This window comes from Theropithecus gelada, chromosome 13, assembly GCF_003255815.1.
Source record: "Theropithecus gelada isolate Dixy chromosome 13, Tgel_1.0, whole genome shotgun sequence".
Classification (NCBI taxonomy): domain Eukaryota; kingdom Metazoa; phylum Chordata; class Mammalia; order Primates; family Cercopithecidae; genus Theropithecus; species Theropithecus gelada.
In genome coordinates this window covers 105134977-105148063 of record NC_037681.1, presented here as the reverse complement: position 1 = coordinate 105148063, position 13087 = coordinate 105134977, and positions in this window count along the sequence as shown.

Sequence of the window (13087 nt, the reverse complement as noted above, 5' to 3'; positions counted from 1 at the left end):
ATAATTTGTATAGTCAATCAGTTTATGGCATCCCCCTGGTGAGTATAAATATTATTGGTCTAGCTGTGAGCACATACTAATTTGATCTAATCAGACTGAGGAGAGGTATTACATAGGTTTAATAAAGAGGATCTCTCTAGCTGCATGGGCCAAAGCAGCATGTATTCTTATTTGTTGATGGTGGCTATCTTGCAACTCTGAGGAGAATCAGTCACATGATGGAGTCTATGCTGAGGACAGATGAGAGAGATGGAACGTACCTGTACGTTTCATTGTTCATTGATCAGGCTATATGTGGAGTTAATTCTGCCTCAGAAACTTCCATGAAGAAACATAATAAATTTATTGTTAAAGTCACTTGGAGTTTAGATTTTGTCCTCTCTAGTTCACATTATCTTAATAGATAACAAATATTTTTCTGCAGATCAAATGAGAAACTGTAAGTAAAGATGCTTTGTTTATTCTTTCTTTATTGATTTTGGTTTTTTTGGATCCTGTTTTTTTTTTTTTTATTATTATACTTTAAGTTCTAGGGTACATGTGCATAACGTGCAGGTTTGTTACATATGTATACTTGTGCCATGTTGCTGTGCTGCACCCATCAACTCGTCAGCACCCATCAACTCATCATTTACATCAGGTATAACTCCCAATGCAATCCCTCCCCCCTCCCCCCGCCCCATGATAGGCCCCGGTGTGTGATGTTCCCCTTCCAGAGTCCAAGTGATCTCATTGTTCAGTTCCCACCATAAAAAAAAAAAAAGAAAGAAAAGAAAATAAAATTCAACAGCAGAAAGTACGCACCTTATGCCACAATTTGTGTAACAAAAGATAGAAAACAAATTTGTACTTGTTTGTGTATGCACAAAGAGACCATGGAAGGATACCCTAGGAAGTGTCTGGTAGTGGGAGTAGAACTAGAGAAAGAGGGAGAACAAGACTTTTTACTGTATACTTTCTCTTTTTAGACATTTTGATTTTTGAACTACATAAATGTATTGCATAGTTAAAAAAAGAAAGATGCTTTGAAATATTGACACCATACCCATTTGAGAAATTATTGCTATTTTTCAAACTGCAATAACTATATACTTCTCATGGGTCACTGGGAAAATGAGTAGATAACATTTATTGCATATCAGCCAAGTGAGAGGAGCTCTGCATAGGTTCTTAATGTTATTATCATGAAAAATTAATGAGATATTAGTAATCTCATTAAACACATGAGGAAATCGAGAGTCACCAAAATTAGAAAAAGGGTCCAAATGTACATGGCTGACATATATCCAAGTTTGATAGCTTATACCTACCTGTTTTCAAAGTCTGTTTTCTTCACTACCATGAGCTACTTTCTGCTTAGTTTTTCCTTGGCCACAATATCGTAAAAATGGTATTTGAGCTAAGTAAGAAGATTCATCCAAAAGGGTTAACAGTATGAGTAATGGCACAGAGATGTAAAAAATATTATGGTGTTCAGCAAGTGGAAAAGGATGCTGGGGCACATTGTGTTTCAGGGAGTGGTGAGGTAGGGAGAGAAAGTTTCAGAAGGCAGAGAGGAAAGGTTAGGCCAAGTTGGAATGGAGGAGCTGGCATGTGTGCAATGGGAGTTGACAGGGGAGAATAAAAGCTGCTAAATTTGAGCGTAAGGTGCAGGAATATGATGTCCAGGTTTTTTTTTTTTTTTTTTTTTTTGGTAAATCTGGCAGCTATGTACAGAATAAATTGTAGAGGTCAGGATGGAAGAAAACAGTCTCTCTCCTCCCATGTTTCAAATGTGCTTCACATTTTGTCTCTGACTTCACCTCCCTTTGCCCTTCCCTGCTATACTTCACCATACCACCTCTCTTGTAGATCTTTGTCATCTCTTCCATTTATTTATTTAATTGAAAATGTAAGTTGTATATACTTATGATGTGCAACATGATGTTTTGAAATATGTGTACATTGTGGAATGGCTAAATCAAGCTAATTAGCATATGTATTACTTCACATACTTATCTACTATCTTGGCAACTTTCAAGTATATAACACTGTCCTTCCTTTGTATCCATAGGGGATTGGTTTCAGGACCCCCTGTGGACACCAAAATCCATGGATGCTCAAGTCCCTTATATGAAATGGTGTAGTGTTTGCATATAACTGACACATATCCTCAGGTATATTTTAAATCCTTTCTAGGTGATTTATAATACCTAATACAATGTAAGGGCTATGTAATAGTTGTTATACAGCATTGTTTAGGGAATGATGATAAGAAAAAAAGTCTGTAGATGTTCAATACAGAATCAACCATCCTTTTTTTTGGTTTTTAATATTTTTGTTCCATGGTTAGTTGAACTCACAGATGTGAAACCCATAGGTATAGTGGGCTAACACTACATTGTTATTGACGACAGTCACTATGATATACAATAGATTTCTTGAGCTTTTTTCTCTTTTCTAACTGAAATTTTATGTCTTTTGACCAAAATCCTCCATATCCTACAACCCCCAGCCCATAGTAGCTCTCTGCTTCTATGAGTTTGGCTTTTTTAGATTCCACATATAAGGGAGATCTTACGGTATTTGTCTTTCTGGATGGCTTATTTCACTTAGCTTGGGAGAGTCATTCATGTTGTTGCAAATGACCAGATTACCTTTTTTAAAACTGAAAAATATTCCATTGTGTATATACGCACTATATTTTCCTTGTCAATTAATCCGTTGATTGACAGGTAGGTTGTGTCCATCTTGGCTGTTGTAATGCTCATATCTTGGCTACTGTAATGATTTCATATCTTGGCTATTGTAATGCTCCAATGAACATGAGAAATCAGGTATCTCTTTAATAAACTGATTTTGTGTTCTTTGGATATGTACACATAACTGGGATTACTGGAGCACATGGTAGTTTTATTTTTAATTTTTTTGAGAAACCTCTGTGCTGTTTTGCATAATGGGTATACAAATTTACATCTCACTAATAGTGTACAAGTGTTCCCTCTTCTTTATATCCTCACCAACACTTGTTACCTCTCATCTTTTTGATAATAGCTATTCTAACATGTGAGGTGACTGTGGTTTTAATTTGCATTTCTCTTATCATTATGTTGAGCATTTTTTCCACATGTCTGTTGGCCATTTGAATTTCTTCTTTTGAAAAGTGTTAATTTAGATTCTTTGCTCATTTGTCAATGAGGTTATTTGTTTTCTTGTTATTGAGTTGTTTTAATTTTCAATATATTTTGGATAGTACCCTCTTATTAGATGTATGGTTTGCAATTATTTTTTATTCCAAAGATTGTCTCTTTATTCATTGTTCCCTTTGCTGTGCATAGGTTTTTAATTTAATGTAATTTCATTTATCTATTTTTATTTTTGTTGCGTGTGCTTTTGGGGTTATATTAAACAAATCATTGCCCAGATTGCTATCATGGAGTTTCCCCCTATGTTTTCTTTTAGTAGTTTTACAGTTTCAGTCTTATGTTTAAATAGTTCATCCATTTTGAGTTGATTTTTGTATATGATGTAATGGTATAATTATGTTTTTTTGCATGAGGAAAATATTTTTCCAACACCACTCATTGAAGAGACTGCTTTTTCCCCATAGTGTGTGCTCGACAACTTTGTTGAAAATCAATTGACTGTAAACGTGTGGATTTATTTCTGGGCTCTCTATTCTGTTCCATCGGTCGATGTGTCTGTTTTTATGCCAGTACCATTTTTTATTTGCTATAACTTTGTAGTAGATTTTCAAATCAGGTCATGTGATACCTCCAGTTTTGTTCATTCTGCTCAAGATTGCTTAGGCTATCCAGAATCTTTTGTGGTTTCACATAAATTTTAGAATTGCTTTTTTTATGTCTGTGAAAAATGTTATTGAAACTTGGGTAGGAATTTTATTGGGTAGGAATTTTATTGAATCTATAGATTGCTCTGGGTAGTATGGACATTTTAACATCTTCTAATCCTTGAACATGAAATACCTTTCCAGTGATCTTCTTTAGTTTTTTTCATCAATGTTTTATAGTTTTCAGTGTATAGATTTTTTACCACTTTGGTTAATTATTTTTCTAATTTTTTTGGAGTGCTTATAAATAGAACTGTTTCTTGATTTCTTTTCTGGGAAATTCATTGTTAATGTATACAAATGCTACTAATTTTTGTAAGTTGATTTCATATCCTATAACCTTACAGAATTTAATAGTTTTAATATTCTCTCTCTGTGTGTAATCTTTAGGGTTTTCTATATATGAGATCATGTCATCCGCAAACAGAAACAATTTAGCTTCTTCCTTTTTAATATGGGTGCGTTTTATTTCCTTGTCTTGCCTAGTTGCTTTGGCCAGGCCTTCCAGTACTATGTTGAATGTGGTGACAGTGGGCATCCTTGTCTTGTTCCTAATCTTAGGGGAAAATCTTTTAGCTTTTCACCATTGAGTATGATGTTAGCTGGGTGCTTGTAATATATGACCTTTATTTCCATTTATTCTTTATTTTATTTATTTTTAATTTAAAAAATTAAAGTGAAATTCAAATGACATAAAATTAGTCATTTCAAAGTGAACAACTGACTGGAATTTAGTACATTCACAATGTACTGAAACCAACATCTCTGCCTAATTCCAAAACATTTTCATCATCTCAGTGATGATGAAAAGGAAACTCTATATGCATCAAGCAGTTACTTTTGATTTCTTACCTCTCCCAGGAATGTGAAAACTACCATTTTGTTTCAGTTTCTATGTTTATCTATTCTGAACATTTTTTAATAAATGGATTCACAAAATATGTGACTTTTCGTATCTTGCTTCTTTCACGTAGCACAATATTTTTGAGATACATCCACATTATAGCATGTTTCACCACTTCATTTTCTTGTTTGGGCTGAATAATATTCCATTGATTGTATATAACACAATTTGTTTACCCATTTATCTATTGATGGAAGTTTGTGTCATTTCAATTTTGTTACTATTAACCACAATGAAGATATAAACATGTATGTACATGTATTTATTGTGTACCTATTTTTTATTCTTTTGTGTATATACCTAGGAGTTGAATTGCTGGACAATATGATAACTCTATATTTAACTTTCTGAGGGACCACCCAACTGTTATTGAAAGTGACAGCACCATTTTATATTCCCACCAGAGATGTATGAATGTTCCATTTTTCCACATTCTTGCCAGCACTTTTCTTTCTCCCTCCCTCCCCCCTTTCCTCCTTTCTCTCTTCTTTATAGCCATCTTAATAGGTGTGAAGTGGTATTTCTTTGAGGTTTTGATTTGCAGTGGTTTATGATATTGAGTATCTTTTCATGTGGTTGTTGGCCATTTGTATATCCTCTTTGGAGAAATGTATATTCAAATATGTTGCCCATTTTTCAACTGGGTTGTTTATTTTTGTTGTTGAGTTGTAAAAATTATTTACATATTCTGAGTATCAGATTCTTTTATCAGATATATAATTTGCAAATATTTTCTCCATTCTTCAGGTTGTTCTTCACTTTATTGATAATGTCCTTTGATGCACACATATTTTAAATTTATCCAGTTGATCTTATTTCTTGTTGCTTTTTATTTTCATATGGTATCTAAGAAGCCATTGCCAATCCAAGGTCATGAAGATTTATGTGTTATGTTTTATTCTAAGACTTAAAATTGTTTTAGCTTTTGTATTTAGCTCTTTGATCCAGTTCAAGTTTTGTAAGTGATGTAAAGTAGGGTTCTACCTTCATTTATTTTGTATGTGTACATTCAGCTCTCCCAACAGTTTGTTGAAGAGACGATTCCCTCTTCATTGAGTGGTTTTGGTTTACCCTTTTAAAAACTATATAGCTAAGTCTGTAATTTTTTTGTTTATATCTTCAAAGAAACAACTTCGGGTTTATTGATTCTATATTTTCCCTTTTATTTTATTTGTCTCTGCTCTTTTTTTCATTCTTTTTGCTAGGTTTCAGTTTAGTTTGTTTGTGCTCTAGTCCCTTAGGGTATAAAGATAGATTATTAATCGAGATGTTTCTTTATTGTTCGTGTATGTGTTTACAGCTATAAATGTCCCTCTTAGCACAAGAATGTTTCTCTGCATTCTTCATGTTTGTTATGTTGTATTTTTATTTGAATTCATCTTAAAGTAGTTTACAGTTTTTTTGTGTTTTATTTTTTGAACTATTGGGTATTTAAGAGTGTGTTGTTTAATTACCACATATTTCGTGAATTTTTTAGTTTCCCTCAGTTGTTGATGTCTAGCTTCATTTCACTGTGGTCAGAGAAGATATTCTGTATCATTTCAACCTGTTAAAGTCCATCAAAACTTTTTAAATGGCCTATTAAATGGTCTATTCTGGAAAATATTCTCTATGCACATTCTTGAGAAGAATGTGTATTTTGTTATTGTTTGGTGGAGCCTGTTAGGTTTACAGTGTTGTTCTGTTTTTCTATTTCCTATTGAACTTCTTTTGAGATATTTTTACATTATTGAAAATGAAGTAATAAAGTCTCCAGCTGTTATTTTAAAACTATCTATTTCCCTCTTCAAATATGTAAATATTTCCTTAATATATTTTGGGGCTCTGTTGTTAGGTGCATATATGTTTCTGTTACATCTTTTGGGTGAATTGGCCATTTTATTACTATATAACGTTCTTCTCTGTTTTTTTGTAACAGAGTTTTGCTTAAAGTATACTTGTCTGGTACTAATGTAGCCAATCAGCTTTCTTTGGTTTACTATTTGCATGGAATATTGTTTTTTCATCTTTTCTCTTTCAATGTATTTGTTTCTTTGGGTCTAAAGTGAATTTTTATATACAGAATGTCACTAAGTCTTGTTTTTTAATTGATTATGCCCATAATTGCCTTTTAATTAAAAATATTAACTTATTTAAATTTAAGATAATAACTGGTGAAGAACTTTTTACTACCATTTTGCTAATTTTTATATGTCTTTAACCTATTTTCTTCCTTATTTCCTTTATTACTAACTTTCTTTGTGTTTAATTGATATTTTGCAGTGTACCATATTTGATCACCTTTTTATTTACATATATATTTTTTCACAATGGTTATGATGGGGATTACAATTAATATTCTAAATATATAGCAATCTACTTTAAATTGATACCAACTTGGATTCAATAGCATAAAAACTCCTATAATACAAGTCTATCTCTATCCTTTATATTTTTTTTGTTTTAATTACATCTTCATACATTGTGTATCCATTACATTGCTTTACAATTACTGTGTTATGCATTTCTCTTTTAAACCATTTAGACAGCTAGAAGAGAAGAGATATAGTTTGGCCATAATCCCCACCCAAATCTCACCTTGAATTCCCACGTATTGTGGGAGGGACCTGGTGGGAGGTAATTGAATCATGGGGGCAGGTTCTTCCCATGTTGTTCTCGTGAGAGTGAATAAGTCTCATGAGATCTGGTGGTTATAAAAAGGGGAGTTTTCCTGTACAAGTTCCACCTTGCCTTCTGACATGATTGTGAGGCTTCCCCAGTCTTGTGGAACTGTAAGTCTAATTAAACTTCTTTCCTTTGTAAATTTCCCTGCTTCGGGTATGTCTTTATCAACAGCATGAAAATGGACCAATACAGTAAATTGGTACCAGTAGGGTGGGGCTCTACTGAAAAGATACCCAAAAATGTGGAACCCACTTTGGAACTGGGTAACAGACAGAATTTGGAACAGTTTGGAGGGCTCAGAAGAAGACAGGAAAATGTGGGAAAGTCTGGAACTTCCTAGAGACTTGTTGAATGGCTTTGACCAAAAGCCTGATAATGAATGATATGGACAATAAAGTCCATGGAGATAAGGAACTTGCTGGGAACTGGAGCAAAGGTGACTTTTGTTATGTTTCAGCTAAGAGCATGGCAGCATTTTCCCCTTACCCTGTAGATTTGTAGAACTTTGAACTTGAAAGAGATGATTTAGGGTATTTGATGGAAGAAATTTCTAAGCAGCAAAGTATTCAAGAGGTAACTTAGATGCTGTTAAAAGTATTCACTTTTATAAAGAAAGCATAGTATAAAAGTTCAGAAAATTTGCAGCCTGACAATGTGATAGAAAAGAAAAACCCATTTTCTGAGGAGAAATTCAAGTTGGCTGCAGAACTTTGCATAAGTAATGAGGAGCTGAATGTTAATCCCCAAGACAATGGGGAAAATGTAGCCTGGGCATATCAAAGGTCTTTATAGCAGTCCCTCCCATCACAGGCCTGGAGGCCTACGAGGAAACAGTGATTTTGTGGGCCAGGCTCAGGGTTCCTGTCCTGTGTACAACCTCAGGACTAGCTGCCCTGTGTCCAAGCCACTTCAGCCATGGCTGAAAGGGGATAATGTAGAGCTTGGGCCTTGGCTTCACAGGGTACAAGCCTCAATCCTTGGCAGCTTCCACATGGTCTTGAGCCTATGGGTGCACAGAAGTAAAAAATTGAGGTTTGGAAACTTCCACCTAGGTTCTAGAGGATATATGGAAATGCCTGGATGTCCAGGCAAAAGTTTGGTGCAGGGGTGGGGCTGTCATGGAGAACCTCTGCTAGGGCAGTGCAGAATGAAAATATGGAGTCAAGGTCCCAACATGAAGTCCCTCCTGGGGCACTGCCTAATGGAGCTGTGAGAAGAGGTCCACCCTCCTTCTTACCCCGGAATGGTACGTCCACTGACATCTTGCACCGTGTGCCTGGAAAAGCTGCAGACACTTAATGCCAGCCCATGAAAGAAGCTTGGAGGGAGGCTGTACCCTGTAAAGCCACAGAGATGGAGCTGCCCAAGACCATGGGAACTCACCTCTTACATCAGTGTGACCTGGATGTGAGACATGGAGTCAAAGGAGATCATTTTGGAGGTTTATGATTTGACTGCCCCACTGGCTTTCAGACTTGCATGAGGTCTGTAGCCCCCTTGTTTTGGCCAAATCCTCCCATTTGGAATGGCTGTGTTTACCCAATGTCTATTCCCCCATTTTATCTAGGAAGTAACTAATCTGCTTTTGATTTTACAGGCTCGTAGGCGGAAGGCACTTGCCTTATCTCAAATGAAACTTTGGACTGTGGATTTTGAGTTAGTACTGAAATGATTTAAGACTTTGGGGGACTGTTGGAAGGCATGATTGGTTTTGAAATATGAGGAGATGGGATTTGGGAGGGGCCAGGGTGGAATGATATGGTTGGCTGTGTCTCCACCCAAATGTATCTTGAATTCCCATATGTTGTGGGAGGGACCTGGTGGGAGGTAATTGAATCATGGGGCAGGTCTTTCCCATGCTGTTCTCGTGATTATGAGTAAGTCTCATGAGATCTGATGTTTACAAAAAGAAGAGTTTCCCTGCACAAGTACTTCTCCCTTTGCCAGCCATCATCCATGTAAGATGTGACTTACTCCTCCTTGCCTTCTGCCATGATTGTGAGGCTTCCCCAGCCACATGGAAGTGTAAGTCTAATAAAACTCCTTTCTTTTGTAAATTGCCCAGTCTTTGGTATGTCTTTATCAGCAGCATGAAAACAAACTAATACAAAAAGTTACCAAAAAAAGTATAATAATACTAGCTTCTATATTTACTTGTTTATATAGTTCTTTACCAGAGTTATTTATTTCTTCAAATGGCTTCTTGTTATTGTCCAATGTCTTTTAATTTCAGTCTGAATGCCTTCTTTTATCATTTTCTGGGCAGGTCTGCTAGCGATAGACTCCTATAGATTTTGTTTATCTGAGAATATCTTCTTTTCTCCTTCACTTTTGAGAGTTATTTTGTGCATATAGAATTCTTGTTTGACAGTACTTTTTTTCCTCTACTTTAAAAATGTCTCCCTACTGTCTTCTGGTCTCCATGGTTTCTGATAAGAAATCTGATGTTAATTTTATTGAGTAGCCCTTGTACATGAAAATTGCTTCTGGCTTGTTGCTTTCAAAAATTTCCCTTTGTTCTTGGTTTTCAACAATTTGATAATATATCTTGGCATGGCTATCTTTGCAATTATTCTTTGTGGAATTCATTGAGTTTCTTCAGTATGTGAATTTGCATCTTTTGTTAATTTGGGAATTTGGCATTATTTCTTTAAATACTTTTTCTGACTTTCTCCTATTCTGGAATTCCCATTATGTGTGTGTTGCTATGCTTGACGGTGTCTCATAGGTCTCTTAGGCTCTATTCATTTTACTTCATTCATCTTTTATTCTTCTCTTCAGACTGGATAAGGAGAAAGAAGAAGAAGAGGAAGAAGAAAAGGAAGAATAAGAGGAAGGGAAGAGGAAGAATAAGAGGAAGAGGAAGAAGAAAAGGAAGAATAAGAGGAAGGGAAGAGGAAGAATAAGAGGAAGAGGAAGAAGAAAAGGAAGAATAAGAGGAAGAGGAAGAAGAAGGAGGGGAGAGGAGAAGAGAAGAGAAGAGAAGGGAAGGAGAGAGAATATTCACAGAGAATATTCTCTTTGAAGAGATTTGGTTCTATGCTGGGGTACTCTTGGGGCAGTGCTTCATTGCTTAGCCTGGCTGTTTACAACTCTATCTTAGGCTTCACTTTCTGCTTGTGCTGAGATTGGAGATCAGCCAAAGGTGAAACTTCAGGGCTTAAGGAATTCTCAAGTCTTTTCTGAGCATGCCTCCTGTGCTGGGCATGTGTGTGACTCCCTAAGGTCCCTAGTACACACAGGCACTTTTTAATGTCCTAATTTCCTCAAGAAACTTCATCCTTAGTTTTTCCTTCCATGTTTTGAGACTCTTTTGTATGTCTCTGCCATAGTCTTTTGCCTAGGCAGCCGTGTGTAATTTAACTTACTGTGTTTTTGAGCAATATCTACTGCATTTCTCCCCTGAGTAAGTTCTTAATTACTGACACAAACACAAGTGCCTTGTGCCAGGCCTTCAGATAGTCTTAAAAAGTCTAGGACAGACAAACCCAATATTTTCAAATAAAGTTTGTTTTACTCCACAGTAGAAGTAGGGTTCAGAGTCCTACACTGGGTATGTGGACTGATGTCTTCAAGTCAGCTGCTGAGCTGAGCCAGGGAGGAGATGGGGCAAGGGCAAATAAAAATGTGACGAAGCGTTCCTACCATTTTAAAGGTTCATTTCCTTGATTCAGCATTTACTTGATTGCTGTAAACTTGTGACTGTTTATCAGTGTTCTCATAAAGTTGATACTGACAGTTTTTATGTGATTTTTACATCTTTCTGTGGAGAGATGGACCCTTGGGGCTACCTACTCTACTAATGCCTCTTTCATTTATCTTTGTAATCTCCCTTTGATCTCGGCTCCCATTTTCTTCTCCATCTCAGTCTGCAAAAATTCCTGTAAGCTACTGAAAGTTGTTATTCTGTTTTGTTTTGTTTTATTTATTCTAGTGTTTTTTTGTTTTGTTTTGTTTTCTTACTGCTTTATGTTATGGTTGTGTATATATGTGAATGTTGAGGAAAGTTGAGTGATGGCATGTTAGAAGATCCAGTTGGCAGAAGATATTATATTTTAAATTAGCCATAATTAGGTATCTCTAAAGACACATTTCTGCCTACACTGAATGCCACGTGATGGAAGGGACACAGTTTTCTCCTGGAGAAATATTTTAAAGTAAGATTTTGAAAACATTAATAATCAGGAACTGATCTGTCTAATGAAAGGCACAACCAAATGTTTACTGAAGCTTGTCCCTGTCAAGCTCATGGTGTTCTGGTTTATATGGAGTAAGAAATAACCATTATGAGGGAATTAACACAGCAAAATATAAATCTTGCAAGTAATTAGGCAGCTGTATATTTATCAGTACAGAATGTATTTTAATTTTTAATCAGGGCTTTTGTTCCAACTGACAAAATAATGGCTTGTTTGCAACCTTCTACTGAAACAGACTTCCCAAAATGGGATTTGGTGCATCAGTGGGCCCCTCTGTGTCTCATTTGCCATCAAGTCTGATGCATCATGCAATTCCTTCAGTGAAAGACCCCAAGGAAATGCTGTGCTGCTTTCAAATTGGCTGTATTTTTTTCATATATGACTCACAAGGTAAATAAAAATGGTCTATTTGAGCAGCATATCCCCATTTACAGGGAAATAAAAGAGAATTATTATTACAAATGTGTTGGAAATATTATATGAACAGCCAGAATGGCTTTTATGGGCCTGGAATGCAGATTAATTCTCCAGAGAAATCTCAAAATTGAAGAACTGCAAATCAGATTGTTATTCTGTAGCTCATGGCAGAAATCTTCCCACTTATCTCCACCCTAATCATAAACTATATGTATATAATTTAGATGCAAAGGATAATGGAATTTCAGAAACACATCTCTGTATCCCTAGCAATCGTTTCCTAAAGCAAGATTATTTGCTAAAATGAGTAGACATGTAGGTGTCAGTGGGGCATTTGATAAAACACCAGAGGAAACTGCAAAAGTTAATCAGAAAACTCAATCTGAATCCTGACTCTCTAGTTTACTAGTTATGACGCTTCACAAATAGTTTTGACCCTCCATGCTTTAGTTTCCCCATGGATAAAATGGGATCAATCTACCTTACCAATAGTTTTGTTTGGTTGTCATAGGGATTTGACAAGACTTCACAAGAGAATAAAAGCAGCATAATGTAGAGCAAACTACTTGAATTCTGTCTTTTCCACTTACACTGTGACCTGTGGCAAGTTACTTAATCTTTAAAGAGATTCAATTTACTTATGTGCACATGGAGATGATGATGCCTGTCTCACAGGATTCTTGTGAGGATTTGCCACGATCTAGGTAACACTTTTTTGGATATTTTAGAACTGCCATCAGGTTTGTTGAATCAGTGACTACAGTAAGACCTTTCCATTCTTAAAAACGCACATAAACTCCACTAGTAAAAGTACAATGGACTCCATTTCAGGGTGATTTGAGAAACCAGAGAAAATTTGTTCATAAAGAATTTGAAATGATATCTGACCCGTGAATAGGTGCTAAGTCCATGAAAGACTGTGATTAGCAAAAGCCCTGAGGAAGAAAGGGGTATGCCTTTCTAGAGCACCCATGAGAATGTCTCTTTTCTTTATTGGGAGTCAGGTCCAGGTGGGAGGAAGGGCATTGCCTCTTGGGATGACATAGATGCAGTTTCTTTATTTCTTTTCATACA